A 20505-nucleotide genomic window follows, 5' to 3' on the forward strand; every position below is an offset into this window, starting at 1 on the left:
TTTAATAGGGAAGGGGTTAAATGATCTTTATTCACTTTTTTTTTTCACTTTTTTTTTTTGCATTGTTATAGGTCCCATAGGGACCTATAACACTGCACAAACTGATCTTTCACATTGATCACTGGTTTCTCATAAGAAACCAGTGATCGATGATTCTGCCGCTTGACTGCTCATGCCTGGATCTCAGGCACTGAGCAGTCATTCGGCGATCGGACAGCGAGGAGGCAGGTAGGGACCCTCCTGCTATCCTGTAAGCTGTTCGGGATGTCGCGATTTCACCGCGGCTATTGCGAACAGCCCACTGAGCTAACCGGCACACATTCTCTTTAGACGCGGCGTTCAACTTTGAACGCCGCGTCTAAAGGGTTAATAGCGCGCGGCACTGCGATCAGCCACGGGTCCAGGCCGTTGTTAGAGGCCAGGCCCGACCCGCTGTGACGCTGCTAAACATCCAAAAATGTAAGGCTCAAGGCCAGAGGCACCACGGAGTTAAGAAGTTCCTGAAAGACACAGAATGAGTCTAGAGCATGCATTTGCAGTACCCAAGAGGTTTTCCTAACCCCTTACATTTAAAGATCAATGTTTTCATTTGCATTAAGCATGTATTTAAGCTACTGCCAAACTTCAAAAAATTATAGGCCCAAGGCCTGAGGCACCAGGGAGGCAAGTAGTTTGTGAAAGACACAGAATGAGTCTGGAGCAGTCATTCGCAGTACCCAAAAGGGTTTCCTAACCCCTTACATTTAAAGATCAATGTTGACATTTGCATTAAGCATGTATTTAGCTACTGCTAAACTTCAAAAATGTATAGGCCCAAGGCCAGAAGCATCACTTTTCCCCATATTAGGAGCATAGTTGTCCCCCAGAATAGGCAGCATAGATGTCCCCCAGATTAGGCAGCATACTTGTCCCCCAGATTAGGCAGCATACATGTCCCCCAGATTAGGCAGCATACATGTCCCCCAGATTAGGAGCATAGTTGTCCCCCAGATAAGGAGCATAGTTGTCCCCCAGATAAGGCAGCATAGATGTCCCCCAGATTAGGAGCATACTTGTCCCCCAGAGTAGGCTGCATAGATGTCCCCTGGATTAGGAGCATACTTGTCCCCCAGATTAAGCAGCATAGATGTTCCCCAGATAAAGCAGCATAGATGTCCCCCAGATTAGGCAGCATAGATGTCCCCCAGATTAGGCAGCATAGATGTTCCCCAGATTAGGCAGCATAGATGTCCCCCAGATTAGGCAGCATAGATATCACCCAGATTAGGCAGCATAGATGTCCCCCAGATTAGGAGCATACTTGTCCCCCAGATTAGGCAGCATAGATGTCCCCCACATTAGGAGCATACTTGTCCCCCAGAGTAGGCAGCATAGATGTCCCCCAGATTAGGAGCATAGATGTCCACCAGATTAGGCAGCATAGATGTCACCCAGATTAGGCAGCATAGATGTCCCCCAGATTAGGAGCATAGATGTCCCCCAGATTAGGAGCATAGTTGTCCCCCAGATTAGGCAGCATAGATGTCACCCAGATTAGGCAGCATAGATGTCCCCCACATTAGGACTCATGTAGCCTTCTGATGTAGGCGCAACGTCTCCATTGCCGTGACCATGTTTTCAATCATTTTTTTGAGTAAATGTAGGAGTGGAATTACGTCGTTCATGGCGTAATTCGAGCGACTAACCAAAAATGTGGCTTCCTCAAAGGGCCTCAGCAAACCGCAGGTGTCACGTATGAGCTGCCACTCGTTCACATTGAAGTTACACAGGGGAGTACTCCTATCTGCTTGTATCATCAAAAAATCCGTAATGGCTTTTCTTTGTTCGTATAGTCTGTCCAACATATGGGCCCTCATTTACTATTCTAAACCCGACCTCTTTTGTCGGGTTTTTTTGTCGCATCTTTGTCTGCGCCATGTCGCAGACATCGTGCGCCAGTCTGCGACACCATGCGACATTTTTTCCCGACAGACCCGATGTGGATTCTCCCAAACCCGAAAAAGGGGCGTAACCCGACATTTCTGAGCTTTCCCGGGTATTTATTAAGGTTTCCAACCCGAATTTGTTGTATTGTTGTGGATTTTTTCCCAACAGCTCAGAGGAGTTGGAAACCAAAACCAACAAAACCCACGTGCGACAAACAGGATGCGACATAATAATAAATACCAGGGGGAAAAAGCAGCCGGGTAAGAAAGCAACATAGACTTACAACCCGATTTTCTTAGTAAATGAGGGCCATGGAGGGTGGAATTCCAACATGTGGCAATGTCACAAATGAGACTATGTGGGATACCGTTCTGACGCTGCAGCTCAAGCAAAGTGTGCTTGGCGGTGTACGAGTGGCTGAAGTGCATGCACAGTTTCCTTGCCATTGTCAGGACGTCTTGCAAATGGGGTGAAGACTTGATGAACTTCTTGACAACCAGATTCAACACGTGTGCCATGCAGGGCGAATGGTTCACACTTCCTTGTCGCAGCGCGGCCACAATGTTCTTCCCATTGTCGGTCACCATGGTTCCCGTGTCCAGATTTCGTGGAGTAAGCCATACTTGGATTTCTTCCCTAATGAGCTTCAGCAGTTCCTACCCTGTGTGACTCCGTTCGCCAAGGCAAACCATGTGAAGGACGGCTTGGCACCGCTGTGCCCTACACACGTGGTACGATGAAGGGCCACCGAGATTTGGACGTGCAGTGGAGGCCGAGGACACGGGGGAGGAGGAGGTGCACACTGTAAAAGGACCAACTGCCTGGGAGCGAGAGCGTGGAGGAGGAAGCGGTGTGACCTGTCCAAGTTGCTGTTGTGGCTGTGCAGGAACAACATTTACCCAGTGGGCCGTAAAAGACATGTATTGTCCCTGCCTGAAGTTACAGCTCCACACGTTGGCGCTGCCGTGCACTTTTTAACACACCGACAGGCTCAATGACTGGCCCACCTTCACTTGTACAAACTTATGCAGGGCTGGTACTGACGGTTTGGGACTCTCCACCTCGGCTCGGCACAAGCCATCAATTTCCTGAAAGCTGCAGAGTCCACCAGTTGGGAAGGGAGGGACTGCAACACCAGCAACTTGGACAGGAGCACATTCAACTTCTGCGCCATTGGATGAGTGGGCGCATACTGTTGTCTCTTGGACATGGCTTCGCCGATCGATTGTTGGCGGAATGGCTGACTACGAGCGGAAGAAGCCTGAATGGTAGTATGATGCGAAGCAGGTGGTCTCCCCCTGGCACTTTTGGCTCCTGAATTTCCAATACTGCCACCACCACGCTGATTGCCAACCGTGCTACCGCCTTGCTGCCTCATAGACAAAGAGCAAATCTCTTCTCCTGATGATGATGAAGCCCCGATTTCTGCACCCGGCTCCCAATTGCGATCGGCTTCATCATCATCAAAAGATGTGTGCACGTCACTTATGTCCTCCTCGTGTTCCACAACAGTGTCTGAACAATTGAAACACCGCCTCCCACGTCACTCTCCTCATCACTACTTGGCCGCCTTGCGGAGCAAGCGACGCATGTCTCCTCACATTCTTGGCTGCCCATTAGCTGCTGACTGTCCTCTATTGCATTGTCCTCACTAAATAGTGGAGCTGAACCCAAAGCATGAGATACTTCTTTGGGAGAGGGAACAGCATAGGACAAAGGCAATGGGATTACAGGGACTGCTCCCGGGCCATGCCAACTGAGGGTTGTGTCTGAGGAACCCACCGACTCTTGACTGGGCTTGTCAGATGTCGCTTGTGATGATGGGGATGAGTGTGCAAACCAATTGACGAGGAGAGATGGATCGACGACACGACCGCTGGGTGTTAACGGGAGCTCAGGCCTATTGCTGCGACTCCTGCTGTTACTTGCCCCAAGTCTGCTGCAAACTCTGCCTGACGTATGTAGGCCTCTGCCCCTTCTCTGTGAACCCCCTGGCACTTCCCTGCCTGACATACTTAGTGCTTTTATGAGGGTATAGAACAGCAGCAGGCGATTACTTACGGCTGTCCTTTCAAAGTATATAGGCCCTAGACAGAATAACAGTTACTAAATAGTACACTCCTTTGTTGTATGTATGCCCTTTGCAATGATGAGAGCACTGGTATGCGTATTTCTACGCAGAAAAAACACTTTAAAAAAAAATACAACAGGTGTATACTAATGTGTGGAATAGCACTGAATTTAGCAAAGAGACAGAATAACAGGTAGTAAATAGTACACTACTTGGTTCTATGTATGTCCTTTGCAATGATGAGCACTGTTAAGCGTATTTGTACGCAGAAAAAAACTATTCTTTTTTGTTGTATACACCAGCCGGTGTATACTAATGTGTGGAATTGCACTGAATTTAGCACAGAGACAGAAAAAAGGGTAGTATATGGTACGCTATTTGCTTGTATGTAGGCCCTTTGCAATGATAAGGCCACTGAAAAAGCGTATTTGTACGCAGGAAAACCTTATTTTTTTCTTTAATACACCGGCAGGTGTATAATGTGTGGTATAACACTGAATTTAGCACAGAAACAGAAAAAAAGGTAGTATATGTTACGCTATTTGCTTGTATGTAGGCCCTTTGCAATGATAAGGCCACTGTTAAGCGTATTTGTACGCAGGAAAACCTTTTTTTTTTTTTTCATACACCGGCAGGTGTATAACATGTGGTATAACACTTAATTTAGCAAAGAGACAGAAAAAAAGGTAGTATATGGCACGCTATTTGCTTGCATTTATGCCCTTTGCAATGATAAGGCCACTGAAAAAGCGTATTTGTACGCAGGAAAAACTTTTTTTTTCTTTCATACACCGGCAGGTGTATAACGTGTGGTATAACACTGAATTTAGCACAGAGACAGAGTAACAGGTGAAAAATGGTAAAAAGGCACTAAAGTCCACACTAATATGACTTATTTTTGAACAGCAGCAGGACCCAATTGGGCAGCACCACATAATTTTTTTTTTTACAGGGATTAAACCCTAAATTGCACTCTGTCACACAATTGTGAGAATCAGATTTGTGGAGCAACAGAAAAAACTCAATTGGGCTGAAAAAAAGAGGAGATTAGATGCTCCATACAGGTAAAACAGCTGTGAGATCTATGACGCAGGTGACTGCTATGCAGCACCTCTATGTCTGCTATATGGAGTAAGGAGAATATGAGGTTTTGCTAGAATCGTTCTCAGTCAGAACTGCAGCAGCACTGTGCCCTGTGTCTTTCCCTAATGCTGATGTCACCGCTGCATATATGCTGTATAACGGCGTTGTATGCGATCAGCACACAGACGTGCAGTCACTTCCTTTCCCTATCTCGTGCATAGGAGAAATGACCAGAGGGAAGATGGCCGCCGATTATATAGGGCTGTTACATCACAGGGGTCAGTGAACTGATAGGCTGCATCTCACATGTGATTCAGGGTCAGCCCGCCTACCTTCATTCCCGCCGCTGTTTCCCGCCCTCCCATAATCCCCTGCCCCATGTACTCATCTCATCTTAGGTCTCCAATAGCCTGGAACGCTGTAAAATGGAGTTTAATGAAGCGATTCGCGCGATAGAATCGCGGCAATATTCGTATTCGTTGCGAATCAAATTTTTCATGAAATTCATAACGAATTCAACTTCGATTCGCTCATCTCTAATTGTGACTCCTAACAATCAAATGTATAAAATAGTTATAGACACTTTAATCAAGTGCCCTGAGGAAAACTCTTGTATAAAAAATATATATAAAAATAAGTATTTTGCTTATAAAAATGAAATACTGGCGAGACATGTTACTTTAGATATTATAATGCAAGAACATACAAAAAGGTTAGCACAGTTTAGAAATGTGCCAAAAAAAAATAAAAATACAAATGTCATTGGCATAAATAGTACTACTGCAAGTAATCAACTGCAAATTTTTGGAATGAAACATTCAAATATTGAATCCAGAGATCATTGTCTTGTTTCATCTTTCCTTCTTGTTTCATCTTTCATTGTGTTTTCTTTATGCCAAGAACTCCATGGCCAGCCTGTATTTCCAGTAGAACTATAAGAGAATGGAAATGGCACTGGATTCTGATTTGAAGAAGAGGATGGATCTGCATAATTGTATGGCAAATTGGTACCAAAGGGGCCAGAAACGGAATACATCTGTGCTTGAATCTGCCCATTGAAATCAGAGTAAGGCTGGTTTGTATTACAGGAATTTAGCACTGCAAATGCAGATGACTGATTATAAGGATTGGTTGACTGTGTATTGTAGGAAACATGTGGGTATCCTTCAGTTACTCTCCCAGCATTAATGCCATGTTGATACCAGTAATAAAAATAATATTGCCAAGGACTAGCAGAAACAGGGAACTGTGGATACTGACCAACTGCTGTTGGAATTGACTGACTATCCCAAGTGGTAGATTTACCATTTTGAAGTTCCTCAGTTCCAATAGGCTTTAAGTCATTCATTCTTTGTTGTGATTCTTCCGTTGCAGAATTAAGCTGTATCATGTTTTCCTGTTCCTCCGATGAGCTAATGTCACTGGAACACACAATACTCATATTGTCATCTAATGAAGGATCATTTTCTTCAGAGAACGTATGTATCATTTTCTTATTTTGTATGTCAGGTCGTATTCTGACATTTTCTAATTATAGAGGAATTTGGGAATCTGGGACACAGGTAAAAATAAGTATTTTTAAGCCTACTGTAGCACATTTTTCTGCCCTCATAATCGCATTCCACATACCTACATCTAAGTAGTGTACTATTTTGTACCTGTTAATCTGTCAAGGGTCTATATACTGTGAAAGGACAGCCAATAGTACATACCTGCTGCTGTTCTAGACAAATATTGTTTTAAGCGAACTGAAGCGTATTGCACTTCCCTCATTTACGCAATTAATATGTCAGGCAGAGTAGTGCCAGGACATGCACAGTGTAGTGGCAGAGGCCTAAATTAATCAGGCACAGGCAGAGGTCGCACCAGAGTAGGGGCATGTGGCAGCCAAAGTCGCAGCAAGAGGTCTGAGCTCCCGGTGTCAGCTAGCAGCCGTGATTGATTGGGTCACTCGGTCATCCATTTCATCCCAAGTAACATCCGACACCCCCAGTCAACAGTCGGTGGGTTCCTCAGACTCAACCCTTAGTTTGCATGGCCATCATGTTTCTGCTGCTACCTCAAGGCTCTATCATTGTGCTTCCATGTGACATGTGACTACCTGTTAAATTTGGTCCTGTGTACCCACATGCCGTTGCGCGAGAAACTAAAACTTGGCAGTTAAAATTTAAATTAAAAAATCCTCAATTTCAATTTCAAAATCTTAAATTTAAAAATCTTCCATTTCAATGGTCTCTTCATGCTTCAGCCACCTACAGGCTGTGCAATTTAGCCACTATATGGTCTCATGATTCAGCCACCTCCAGGCTGTGTCATTCAGCCACTATATGGTCTCCTCATGCTGCCACAAATTCCAGGCAGTCATTCAGCCACTATATGGTCTCCTCACACTGATGCCATCTCCAGGCTCTGCATTTGTGCCGCCATGTGACATGTGACTCCTTGTTAGATTTGGTCTTTTGTACCCACACACTGGAGCCCGGGGCACTACAACTTGGGAGTTAAACTTTCAATTTCAAAATCCTCAATTTCAAAATCCTAAATTTCTATTTAAAAATCTTACATTTCAATGGTCTCCTAATGCTCCTGCCAACTTCAGGCTGTGCCATTCAGCCACTATATGGTCTCCTCATGCTTCAGCCACCTCCAGGCTGTGTCATTCAGCCACTATATGGTCTCCTCATACTTCAGCCACCTCCAGGCTGTGTCATTCAGTCAATATATGGTCTCCTTATGCTGCCAATACCTCCACTCCATGTCATTCAGTCTCTATATGGTCTCCTCCTGCTTCAGCCACATCCAAGCTGTCTCATTCAGGCACTATATGGTCTCATCATGTTGCCAACATCTCCATGCTGTGTTATCCAGCCACTATATGGTCTCCTCTTGCTGTCAACTCCTCCACGCTGTGTCATTTAGCCACTATATGGTCTCCTCATGCTTCAGCCACATCCAAGCTGTCTCATTCAGGCACTATATGGTCTCATCATGTTGCCAACATCTCCATGCTGTGTTATCCAGCCACTATATGGTCTCCTCTTGCAGCCAACACCTCCACGCTGTGTCATTTAGCCACTATATGGTCTCCTCATGCTGCCAACACCTCCACGCTGTGTCATTCAGTCACTATATGGTCTCCTCATACTGATGCCACCTCAGGCTCTGTCATTGCCCTGCTCTGTGGCAGTGATTCTAAAAGTGATGCCTGTAATCTGCATGTCATACTGATAAACAGTATTATTTCACTACTCCAGCACACTCTATATGTGTGTTAGAACAAAGCAAAGTGTTCTACACCCCTATTGAGGCTCTCTTTAGTCCAGAAATAGCCGTTTTTAATATAGATTTGCCGCAAATAAATTCGGATCCAAACATATTTTTTCAAAAGTTTGCTCATCTCTAAACATAAACATATGTGGTATTTACACGTGCAAACATTTCCAAAATATTAAAATATAAAGTAAATTAGACCACACGGTCAATGACGTATGTGTAAAAAAAAATCAAAGTCCAGAATTGCATATTTTTGGTCACTTCATATACCATTAAACAATTAATAAAAATCAATCATAAAGTCCTATTAAAACAAAAATGGTACTGATAAAAATTCACAGATCATGGCGCAAAAATAAGACCTCATACATCCCTCCCCCCCCCCATATGGAAAAATAAAAAGTTATAGGGCCCAGAATAGGACAAAAAATGCATACGTTTTTAAAAGTAGTAGAGTAAAACAAAACCTATACAAATTGGGTGTCATTGTAATTGAATGGACCTAAAGAATAAAGAGAACATGTAACTTCTAGCGAAAAGTGCAATCCGTAGAAACGGAAGCCCCAGAAAGTTGCTTAATTCTTTTTTTTTTTTCTCCCCACAGATAATTTTTGTTTTGTTTTGCTATATTTTTTATGGTAAAATGAGTGATGTCATTACAAAATACAGTTGGTGTTGCACAAAACAAGCCTTCATATTGGTCCGTAAAATGATGCCTGTGAAAAATTTTAAGTTTTATGGCTATTAGAAGCAAAGAGGGAAAAAAAGAAACCCCCCATAAAAAAAGAAATTGTCAGGTCCTTAACCCCTTCCCGCAAATGGACGTGTATACACGTCCATTTTTTCTGTGACTTAACGCAAATGGACGTGTATACACATCCAATACATTTTCTATCACCATGTCCGTTGGCATGGTGATAGAAACATCATCTCAGCTGTTCTGGACAGCTGACCGATGACACTATGCAGCAGGGGACCAATCAGACTGGTCCCCTGCTGCAGATCATTGTCATTAGTCAGTCAGTTAGTCACTGACTAATGACAAGGACTTGCGGGGTTCCGGGCTGATCGGGTCTCTGGTGACCCGATCGCCCAGAAAATAGGTAAGATCGGAGCAGTCAGAGACCGCTCCGATCCATCCTGAGTGATAGGAGCGAGGTGGCAGCTGCCACCTCGCTCCTAAACCCCTACCATTGGTCGTTAGGACTAGCGACCAATGGAAGGAGGGGGCCGGGAGGTTAAAGGTGAAATCCCCGCTCTGCCCCGCCCCTGGATGTCGGGGCAGAGCGTGAGGAAGATGGCGGATGGTCCCGGGACCAGCGATCATGTCCCGGGACCGGCGATCCTGTCGGGACCCACGGCGGTATCCAGACAGACAGCGCGGGGCCGGCGGAGGCAGCGGCGGATGCAGCAGTGAAGATCAGCGGTAAGTGATCTTCACTGCTGTGTTCCAGGAGTTGCCAAACTACAACTCCCAGCAAGCCCAGACAGCCAAAGGCTTTCTGGCCATGCTGGGAGTTGTAGTTTTGCAACATCTGGAGGCCCACAGTTTGGAGACCACTGTGCAGTGGTGTCCAAACTGTGCTCTTACAGATGTTGCAAAACTACAACTCCCACCATGCCCATACAGTCCAGGCATGCTGGGAGTTGTAGTTCTGTAACATGTGGCCCTTCAGATGTTGCAGAACTACAACTCCAAGCATGCCTGGACAGTCTGGGCATGCTTGGAGTTGAAGTTTTGCAACATCTGGAGGGCTACAGCTTGGACACCACTGCACAGTGGTCACCAAACTGTGACCCTCCAGATATTGCAAAACTAACTCCTAACAGGTCTTTCGGCGGTCTGGGCATGCAGGGAGTTGTAGTTTTTCAACAGCTGGAGGCCCCCTTTTTGGGAAACACTGAGTTAAGTAACAAACTCAGTATTTTGCAGCCAGTGTGCCTCCAGCTGTTGCATAACTACAACCCCCAGCATGCACGGACAGCCAAAGGGCATGCTGGGAGTGTTAGTAGTATGCCTCCAGCTGTTACATAACTACAAGTCCCAGCATGCCCTCAGTTGTCACTGCATGCTGAGAGTTGTAGTTTTTGCAATGGCTGAAGTCACACTGGTTGTGAAGTTTGTTACCTAACACAGTGTTTCACAACCAGTGTGCCTCCAGCTGTTGCAAACTACAACTCCCAGCATGCACTGATAGACCGTACATGCAGGGAGTTGTAGTTTTGCAACAGCTGGAGGCACACTGGTTGCGAAACACTGAGTTAAGTAACAAACTCTGTGTTTTGCAACCAGTGTGCCTCCATGCACGGACAGCCGAAGGGCATGCTGGTAGTGGTAGTTTTGCAACAGCTGTAGGTTTGCGCCCCTCAACCCCCCCCCCCCCCCATGTGAATGTACAGGGTGTACTTACACGGCCGGGGTCTACAGCGAGCTTCTTGCTACAAGTTTGAGATGCAGCAAGTTTTCCTCGCTGTAGACCCCGGCCGTGTGAGTGTACCCTAAAAACACCACACTATACTACATTGCACAAAATAAAAAGTAAAACGCTATATACACATACCCCTACACAGCCCCCCCCCAAATAAAACATTTCTCGTATGACACTGTTTTCAAAACGGAGTCTCCAGCTGTTGCAAGACAACTCCCAGTATTGCCAGACAGCGATTGACTTTCCAGGCATGCTGGAAGTTTTGCAACAGCTGGAGGCACCCTGTTTGGGAAGCACTGCCATAGGGTATTTTTGGTATCGGAGGCAAGTGTCATTCTTGCATCCGGTTCCGTCCTTATGCAAATCCCTTATTTGGTCCTCAAATGCGCATGGTGCTCTCTCACTTCAGAGCCCTGTCGTATTTCAAGGCAACAGTTTAGGGCCACATATGGGGTATTTTCGTACTCAGGAGAAATTGCCTAACAAATTTTGGGGGGCTTTTTCTCCTATTACCCCTTGTAAAAATGTAAAATTTGGGGGGAAACCAGCATGTTAGTGAAAAAAAAATCATTTACACATCCGACTTTAACGAAAAGTCGTCAAAAACCTGTGGGGTGTTAAGGCTCCCTGTACCCATTGTTACATTCCTTGAGGGGTGTAGTTTCCATAATAGTATGCCACGTGGATTTTTTTTGCTGTTCTGGCACCATAGGGGCTTCATAAATGTGACATGCCCCCGAAAAAACATTTCAGAAAAATTCGCTCTCCAAAATCCCATTGTCGTTCCTTCCCTTCTGAGACCTCTACTGTGCCGATCGAACACTTTACATACACATATGAGGTATTTCCTTACTCAAGAGAAATTGGGTTACAAATTTTGGGGGGACTTCTCTCCTTTTACCCCTTATAAAAATACAAAAACTGGGTCTACAAGAACATGCGAGTGAAAAAAATGCAGATTTTGAATTTTCTCCTTCACTTTCCTACTATTCCTGTGAAACACCTAAAGGGTTAACACACTTACTGAATGTCATTTTGAATATGTTGAGGGGTGCAGTTTTTATAATGGGGTAATTTGTGGGGTATTTCTAATAAGAAGGCCCTTCAAATCCACTTCAAACCTGAACTGGTCCCTGAAAAATTCAGATTTAGAAAATTTTGTAAAAAATTAGAAAATTGCTGGTGAACTTTGAAGCCCTCTGATGTCTTCCAAAAGTAAAAACATGTCAACTTTATGATGCAAATATAAAGTAGACATATTGTATATGTGAACCAGTATATAATTTATTTGGTATGTCTATGTTCCTTAGAAAGCAGAGAGTTTCAAAGTTCGAAAATTGCAAAATTTTCTAATTTTTTATGAAATTTTTTAATTTTTCTCCAAGAAATTATGCAAGTATCGTCGAAATTTTACTGCTATGTTAAAGTAGAATATGTCTCGAAAAAACCTATCTCGGAATCAAATTCATAAGTAAAAGCATCCCAGAGTTATTAATGCTTAAATTGACAGTGGTCAGATATGCAAAAAATGCTCTGGTCCTTAAGGTGAAAATGGGCTTGGTCCTTAAGGGGTTAAGGGATTGAACAAAACCTTTATTTTGTATTTACTCATTTCAATAAGGAATCTATTAAATAACTGTATAATTGTATAGTATTTAAAACCTTAGGGTATAAGATACATTTTTATATTATTGTATTTTGTTGTGAAGATGATGATGATGAGGATGACAATGTTGATGATGATTATTATTATTTATTTATTAAGAATGTGCAATAGTCCTAATTACCTCCCTTAACATTTACACAGAATATTAAAGTGAGATATTATCCATCTTTTGTTTATCTTGCATTTTGGAGAATCATTTGGCTGTTTTGTCAGGAAGTGCATTATAGATAAAGCCCAGTGTTTAAACAAAATCATGTCAGTTAATGTTAAATTTATATGAGTAATATATTAAGAAAAAAAAAAAAAAAAACATTCTTCATAAGCATATTACTGTATATTGAGCCATATTTCTTTTCCACGACCCCCTTCTCTTCTCAAAGAGGAAACTGACAATTCTTATTTATCAAAATGATTCTGTAATATTCAATATTTTGTAGCAGTTATGTCAAAGATTATAGATGAATGAGCCAAGCCTGAAGAACCCTGTCTCAGTCAAAACTTTAGGGTAAAATTGTGGTGGTGGAGTTGGAAGCAGTGGCTGGGCATAGCAATTGTGTGACTGATGGTAGTAGGCATGATAGCTAGATTGTAAGGCATTATGGTAGATACAGTATGCTGAGGGAAAGCAAGGAGCTCATGATCAGACATGAGAGGAGTGGTGGGGATGATGAGAAGTATAATGGTAGTCCAAAATACCTTGCATCTAGCAGCAAGATCACATGTCTCTTGGTTATCCAATCATTGCTTTGTATAATGTGGCTACCAGGTCAATCAGGAGACCGCATATGGGAGGGTTTACAAGGCACTGCATTGAGGCTTTCATCTTGGATAGACAACTGAGAGAGAGAGAGAGAGAGAGAGAGAGAGAGAGAGAGAGAGAGAGAGAGAGAGAGAGAGAGAGAGAGAGAGAGCAGTGCACAGAGGAAGTACTGATCCCAGAAAGCCTAATAGAAATCAAGCAGAGCAAATCATTGGGCCCACCTCAGATCTCAGCAGTGTCACCTCAGAATGTTTTAAAAGTTTTCTCAGTACAATACAAAGCAAGCAGAGCAAAGCAGTGAGCAGTGGGCTGATCTCAGACAGTGACTCCTTGTTGCCTTTCTACATTACTGTGTCTAATTGGTGGAGTTTAATGATGATATCAGCAGGCCTGTATGTCTGATCAGCTCAGGAGCAGGAAACAGCAACTCTACTGCATCTGCAGGATGGAGAAAAAAGACTTTCAGAGGAGGGACACAGTCAGGTGGTGGTGTACCTATCTTATTACGGTATCCTGTTGTGTAAACATTCTTTTCTATTTTGCCAGCTGCAGAAAATAAGGCACAGTGCCATTTTGCAAAAACAAGGTAAGGCATAGCCAGAGTCTGACTTTAGGAATTACAGAAAAAAAAAAAAAAAATTGGGACATCCAATGTGGTGCCTGAACCCAGAGAACAATAAATGCTGCCAAAAGACATAATCAAATGGCATTTATTGGTTGAAAAAGCAACTTAATTCTTTCGGAACCCGAACCAGGTTCATCGTCAGGCTGCCCAATCATTAATTAGGGCTCTACATTAACAAATTGAGCAGCATTACAAGGCCTGGCTAGAAGTATCACTAGTCCATGGTACCTGCAGTCTGCTGGTAACTACTAACATTAGTCAACCACTGCCTGCTTTCTGCTTGATACTATAACTACCACCAGTCAACCACTGCCTGCTGTCCACTGGATACTACTAGCATTAGTCCACCCCTGCTTGCTTCCACTGGCAACTACAATTACACCAGTCAACCACTCTTACTACTGTTGCTACTAGCCAGGCCTACCCATAAAAAAAACATGATTTCACCAAAAAAAGGCATTATGTTTTTTCGGCTTTTCAAACAAAAGCTACTTCTTCTTTGCCATTCATTCATGGTCACCAATCCTGTTGCAACTCCTATAAAGGGAGGATTTTTGGAGAACCCCTAACCCAAAAAAAGGGATCATTTTTTCAGCTTTTCATTTAAAAGCTAATTCTTCTTCATTATTCAGGACAACATTTTTAAATGGCCCTTGACCCCAATAAAAGGAATTTGTTTGGGGATTTTCATGCAAAACTTATTTTGTTTTAACCATTTTGGGACACCAGTTCTGATGCAACTCTCAAAAAGGCGAATTTTTGGAACATTTGGAAAAATGTGTTGTGTCTTCTTCACTTGCCAGTCACAAAAACTTGTTGCAACTCCCAAAAAGGTAGTATTTTTCATATGTTTTCCAACCTTTCAAAAAGCTATTCCCCCCCCTATCCACAAGTGCTTTACTATTTTGAGACACCATCACCGATCCTGTTACAACTCCCAAAAATAATAATTATTGAAATGCTTAGAAAAAGCAATTGTATCTTTCTATACTTCTATGTGCATTTTAATACCAGGTGTATGCCAACAAAAAGAGACAATTTTTACACCTTTATTTTAGTGTTAAAAAACATACAAACTTTGCTAGTGCTATGTGTTTTTAAACAAGCTGTTAGTTATCATGGGTCACCATTAATTTGACATTAACTTAGCTTTAAAACCACTTTAAAGGGTACTTCCGTGGAAAACTTTGCTTTTTAAATCAACTGGTGCCAGAAAGTTAAACAGATTTGTAAATTACTTCTATTAAAAAATCTTAATCCTTCCAGTACTTATTAACTGCTGAATACTACAAAGGAAATGGTTTTCTTTTTGGAACACAGAGCTCTCTGCTGACATCATGAATACAGTGCCCTCTGCTGACATCTCTGTCCATTTTAAGAACTGTCCAGAGTAGGAGAAAATCCCCATAGCAAACATATGCTGCTCTGGACAGTTCCTAAAGTGGACAGAGATGTCAGCAGAGAGCACTGTGGTCATGATGTCAGCAGAGAGCTCTTTGTTCCAAAAAGAAAACCATTTCCTCTGTAGTATTCAGCAGCTAATAAGTACTGGAAGGATTAAGATTTTTTTTTACAATAAGTAATTTACAAATCTGTTTAACTTTCTGGCACCAGTTGATTTAAATAAAAAAAAAAGTTTTGGTCTTGTGGTAATCATAGGGTGGCCACACCATGGAGGGTTATTTCTCTTTCTTTTTGCTCTATTTGAGCAGGCATGCTTCCAGCACGGATCCCGGCCAGGCCTTTGTCAGAAAGCAGACCTATGGTGGCTGGGAAAGGAGGATGTGGCTGAAGCATGGCAAGGTATATTTTTATACAAATTTTCTGTAAACCAAGGAATTTAGAGTGTACTGCTGTTAAAGTGATACACAAGAAAAAAAGGGGTAAAGTTAATTCATTATTAAAGGAAAGCTAGAAATATAGTGCTAGGTCAAAAGAACGCAAGGCTTGCAAGATTCTAACACATGTCAGCAGATTTTGAGGAAGCTCTGAAAAATGCTATATTGTGTTAATATTTAAAATAAGATCAAGGTCTGAATTAACAATGCATAGAGAACTCCCTTCAATGTGAGAGCACACCGCTTTCCTCTGTGCCCCGCTTATCAGTACCTAGAGGATTTAAGCACAGAGCTTCCTATCACAAATCCTGAACCAAAAACTGCATTCATACTTCAGGAACAAACATTCACTGCTTTTGATGACACTCTGAAAATGTATTAATACAAAATACCAACTCTGAAGACAGGTCACAGCTTATCTTTTAATGCATCACCTCCCTCCTGATATTGTTTTCCCTTTTAAAGTGCTCTCTCCCGAAAGACTAGTCATAGGGCACTCAAATACCTTTGGAGACAGGAGACTGTAAGTTAATGGCAATCCAAACTGTTAATAGATGAAAAATAGCTCTATTCTGACCACCGTAATGTGTATGACATTTCCAAACTTAGAGTCTATGATTTTTTTTTCATTATGTATTAAAAAGTTTGAAAAAAAAAGAAACAACCTGTTTTAGAACAAAATGTATTTGCCCTGTTAATAGTTCAACCAACCCTCTAATCCCATAAGACTGGAATGAAAGTGTATTTCATTTTTTGGACAATTACTGTGATTTATGCTACATTCAAAAACAATTCCTCTCATTATCTACAGTTGTGCTCAAATTCTCTTTGGAGAATTGGTAATAGTTTATGGACTATTTTTAAGCCCTTAAGGACCCAGCCCATTTTCACCTTAATGACCAGAGCGTTTTTTGCAAATCTGACCACTGTCACTCTAAGCATTAACTCCTTAATGACGCAGGGCTCATATTTACGTCCTGTGCCGGCTCCCGCGATATAACCCGGTGACCTCGCATCATATCGGGTCGGTCCCGGCGGCCATAAAAAAAACTGTGTAAATAAAAATAAACATATTTGGTATCGCCGCGTGCGTAAATGTCCGAACTCTAAAAATGGATTGTTAATTAAAACGCACAGTCAATGACGTACACAAACGGCAAACCGTCCCGTAAGTGGAAAAATAAAAAAGTTTTAGTGGTCAGAAGAAGACATTTTTAAAATTATAAATTTTCCTGCATGTAGTTATGATTTTTTTCCAGAAGTACGACAAAATCAAACCTATAAAAGTAGGGTATCATTTTAACCGTATGGATGTACAGAAAAAAGATAAGGTGTCAGTTTTACAGAAAAATGCACTAAGTAGAAACGGAAGCCCCAAAAATTAACAAAATGGCGTTTTTTCTTCAATTTGGTCGCACAATTATTTTTTTTCCATTTCGCCGTGGATTTTTGGGTAAAATTACTAATGTCACTGCAAAGTAGAATTGGTGGCGCAAAAAAAAAAAAAGCCATAATATGGATTTTTAGTTGGAAAATTGAAAGAGTTGTGATTTTTAAAAAGTAAGGAGGAAAAAACTAAAACTGATAAACACTGAGTCCTTAAAGGGAACCAATCATCAGATTTTACCCTATATAATGCTTGGCAAAGCGTTATATAGGGTAAAATTGTTGTCCTCACCATCCCCGGGGGACGCTCCTGCCCCCAGGGAAGGTGAAGATATGAAGTTATAAACTAGTCACCGCCACCGCCGTAAGTAATCAATCACCTGGGCGGGGAGCTCTTCTCACCTACTCCCGTTCTTCGGCCGGGAGCGACGCCCCTCCACTTGATTGATGGGCCGCGTCATTGTTCCGCTCACTGAACAGACGGGGTTGAGCGATGACGCTGCCCGTCAATCAAGCAGAGGGGGCATTGCTCCCGGCCGAAGAACGGGAGTTGGTGAGAAGAGCTCCTCGCCCAGGTGACTACTTACGGTGGCGGTGGTGACTAGTTTATAACTTCATATCTTCACCATCCCTGGGGGCAGGAGCATCCCCCGGGAATGGTGAAAATAAAGATTTTACCCTATATAACGCTTTGCCAAGCGTTATATAGGGTAAAATCTGATGATTGGTTCCCTTTAAGGGATTAATAACTCTGGCATGCTTTTACTTTTTATTCTGATTCTGAGACAGTTTTTTCATGACATATTCTACTTTATGTCAGTGGTAAATTTTTAGTCGATACTTGCATCATTTCTTGGTGAAAAATTCAAAAATTTGATGAAAAATTTGAAAATGTAGCATTTGTTTTTTACTTTGAAACTCTTTGATTATAAGGAAAATAGACATACCAAATAAATTATATATTTATTCACATTTACAATAAGTCTACTTTCTATTTTCCTCATAAAGTTGATATGCTTGATGAAGCAGCTGTGCTGGGAAACGCATTGCATTATGGGTGAATAAACGTTTGGTCTAGCTACCAGGTTGTCCAGCACCCTTTTATCCCATCCACACCTTGGAGTTCTACCCCCTGCTGTATCTGTACCTTATGAGACGTGGAGTGGCTGCGGACACCTAATTTCTTTTGATCTTTACGCCTTGATCCATTATTGCACTTGGTGGAGTGTAACCCACTTTGGTAAGCGTGACATCAACCTGAGCTACTTTTGTGCAACAACGGTATCACACCATGGAGCGCTGTCTGTCTTTTTTTTTTTCATGCTTTTAGTTTTGGAAGACATCAGAGGGCTTCAAAGTTCAGCAGCAATTTTCCAATTTTTCCCAAAAGTTCAAAATCAGAATTTTACAGGGACCAGTTCAGTTTTGAAGTGCATTTGAAGGGCCTTCATATTAGAAATACCCCATAAATAAGAACTGCACCCCTGAAAGTATTCAAAATTACATTCAGTTAGTGTGTTAACCCTTTAAGTGTTTCACAGGAATAGCAGCAAAGTGAAGGAGAAAATTCTGAATCTTAATTTTTTAAACTTGCATGTTCTTGTAGAACAAGTTTTTGAAATTTTACAAGGGGTAAAAGGAGAAAAAGAACCCCAAAACGTGTAACCCAATTTCACTTGAATAAAGAAATACCTCATATGTGTATGTAAAGTGTTCGGTGGGTGCAGTAGAGGGCTCAGAAGGGAAGGAGCGATAATGGGATTTTGGAGAGTGAGTTTTTCTGAAATGGTTTTTGGGGGGCATGCCACATTTAGGAAGCCCCTATGGTGCCAGAACAGCAAAAAAAACAAACATGGCATACTATTTTGGAAACTACACCCCTCAAGAAATGTAACAAGGGGTCCAGTATGACTTATCACCCCACAGGTGTTTGATAACTTTTTGTTAAAGTCAGATGAGTAAATTAATTTTTTTCCCCCACATTTTAAATGCCCACCAAAATTTGTAACCCCTTCTCTTCAAGTGCACTGCGGGCGCACTACGATGCTCAGAATCAAATTTGACAAATTTCCGCTAAAGTTGGATGGGGAAATTAAAAATTGTATTTGTTTTCACTAAAATGCTGGTGTTACCCCAATTTTTTCATTTTCACAAGGGTTAATAGGAGAAAAAGCCTCCGCAAATTTGTGACCTCATTTCTTCTGAGTTTTGAAATACCCCATATTTGGATGCAAAGTGCTCTACGGGTGAACTACAATGCTCAGAAGAGAAGAAGTGCCATTGAGCTTTTGGAGAGAGAATTTGGTTGCAATAGAAGTCAAGGGCCATGTGTGTTTACAAAGCCCCCTGTTGTGCCAGAACAGTGGACCCCCCCCCCACATGTGACCCCATTTTGGAAACTACACCCCTCACAGAATTTAATATGGGGTGCAGTGAGAATTAACACTTCACTGGCGTTTGACAAATCTTTGGAACAGTGGGCTGTGCAAATGAAAAATTTTATTTTTCATTTTCACGTACCACTGTTCCAAAAAGCTGTTAGACACCTGTAGGGTGTAAATACTCACTGCACCCCTTATTACATTACGTGAGGGGTTTAGTTTTCAAAATGGGGTCACATGTGGAGGGGGTCCACTGTTCTGGCACAGCTTTGTAAACACACATGGCCTTCAATTCCAGACACACTCTCTCTCCAAAAGCCCAATGCGCTCTTTCTCTTCTGAGCATTGTAGTTTGCCCGCAGAGCACTTTACATCCACATATTGGGTATGTTCTTACTAAGAAAAAAATGGGGCTACAAATTTTGGGGGGGCTTTTCCTATCCTCGCTTTAACGAAAATTCGTCAAACAACTGTGGGGTGTTAAGGCTCACTATACCCTTGTTACGTTCCGTGAGGGGTATAGTTTACAAAATGGGGTCGCATGTGGGTATTTATTGTGTTGCCTTTATGTCAGAACCACTGTAAAATTAGCCACCCCTGTGCAAATCACCAATTTAAACCTCGAATGTACATGGTGTGCTCTCATTTCTGAGCCATGTTGTGCACCCGCAGATCACCCACATATGGGATATTTCATTTTGCGTTGCAAATTTTGGGGGTCTTTTTTTCCTTTTACTGCTTGTGAAAATTAAAAGTATGGGGCAACACCAGCATGTTAGTGTAAAAAATGGAATTACCTTTTTGAAGGAGAAAAAGTTTGTAACGCAATTTCTCCCGAGTACGGAAATACCCAATATGTGGCACTAAACTGTTGCCTTGAAATACGACAGGGATCCAAAGTGAGAGAGCGCCTTGGGCATTTGTGGCCTAAATTGCGGATTTGCATCTGCCACCAAAATATCCTAGGGCAGTGTTTCCCAAACAGGGTGTCTCCAGCTGTTGCAAAACTCCCAGCATGCCTTGACAGTCAGTGGTTGGTCGGCAATATTGGGAGTTGTTGTTTTTCC

This window comes from Hyla sarda, chromosome 9, assembly GCF_029499605.1.
Source record: "Hyla sarda isolate aHylSar1 chromosome 9, aHylSar1.hap1, whole genome shotgun sequence".
NCBI classification, from domain to species: Eukaryota; Metazoa; Chordata; class Amphibia; order Anura; family Hylidae; genus Hyla; species Hyla sarda.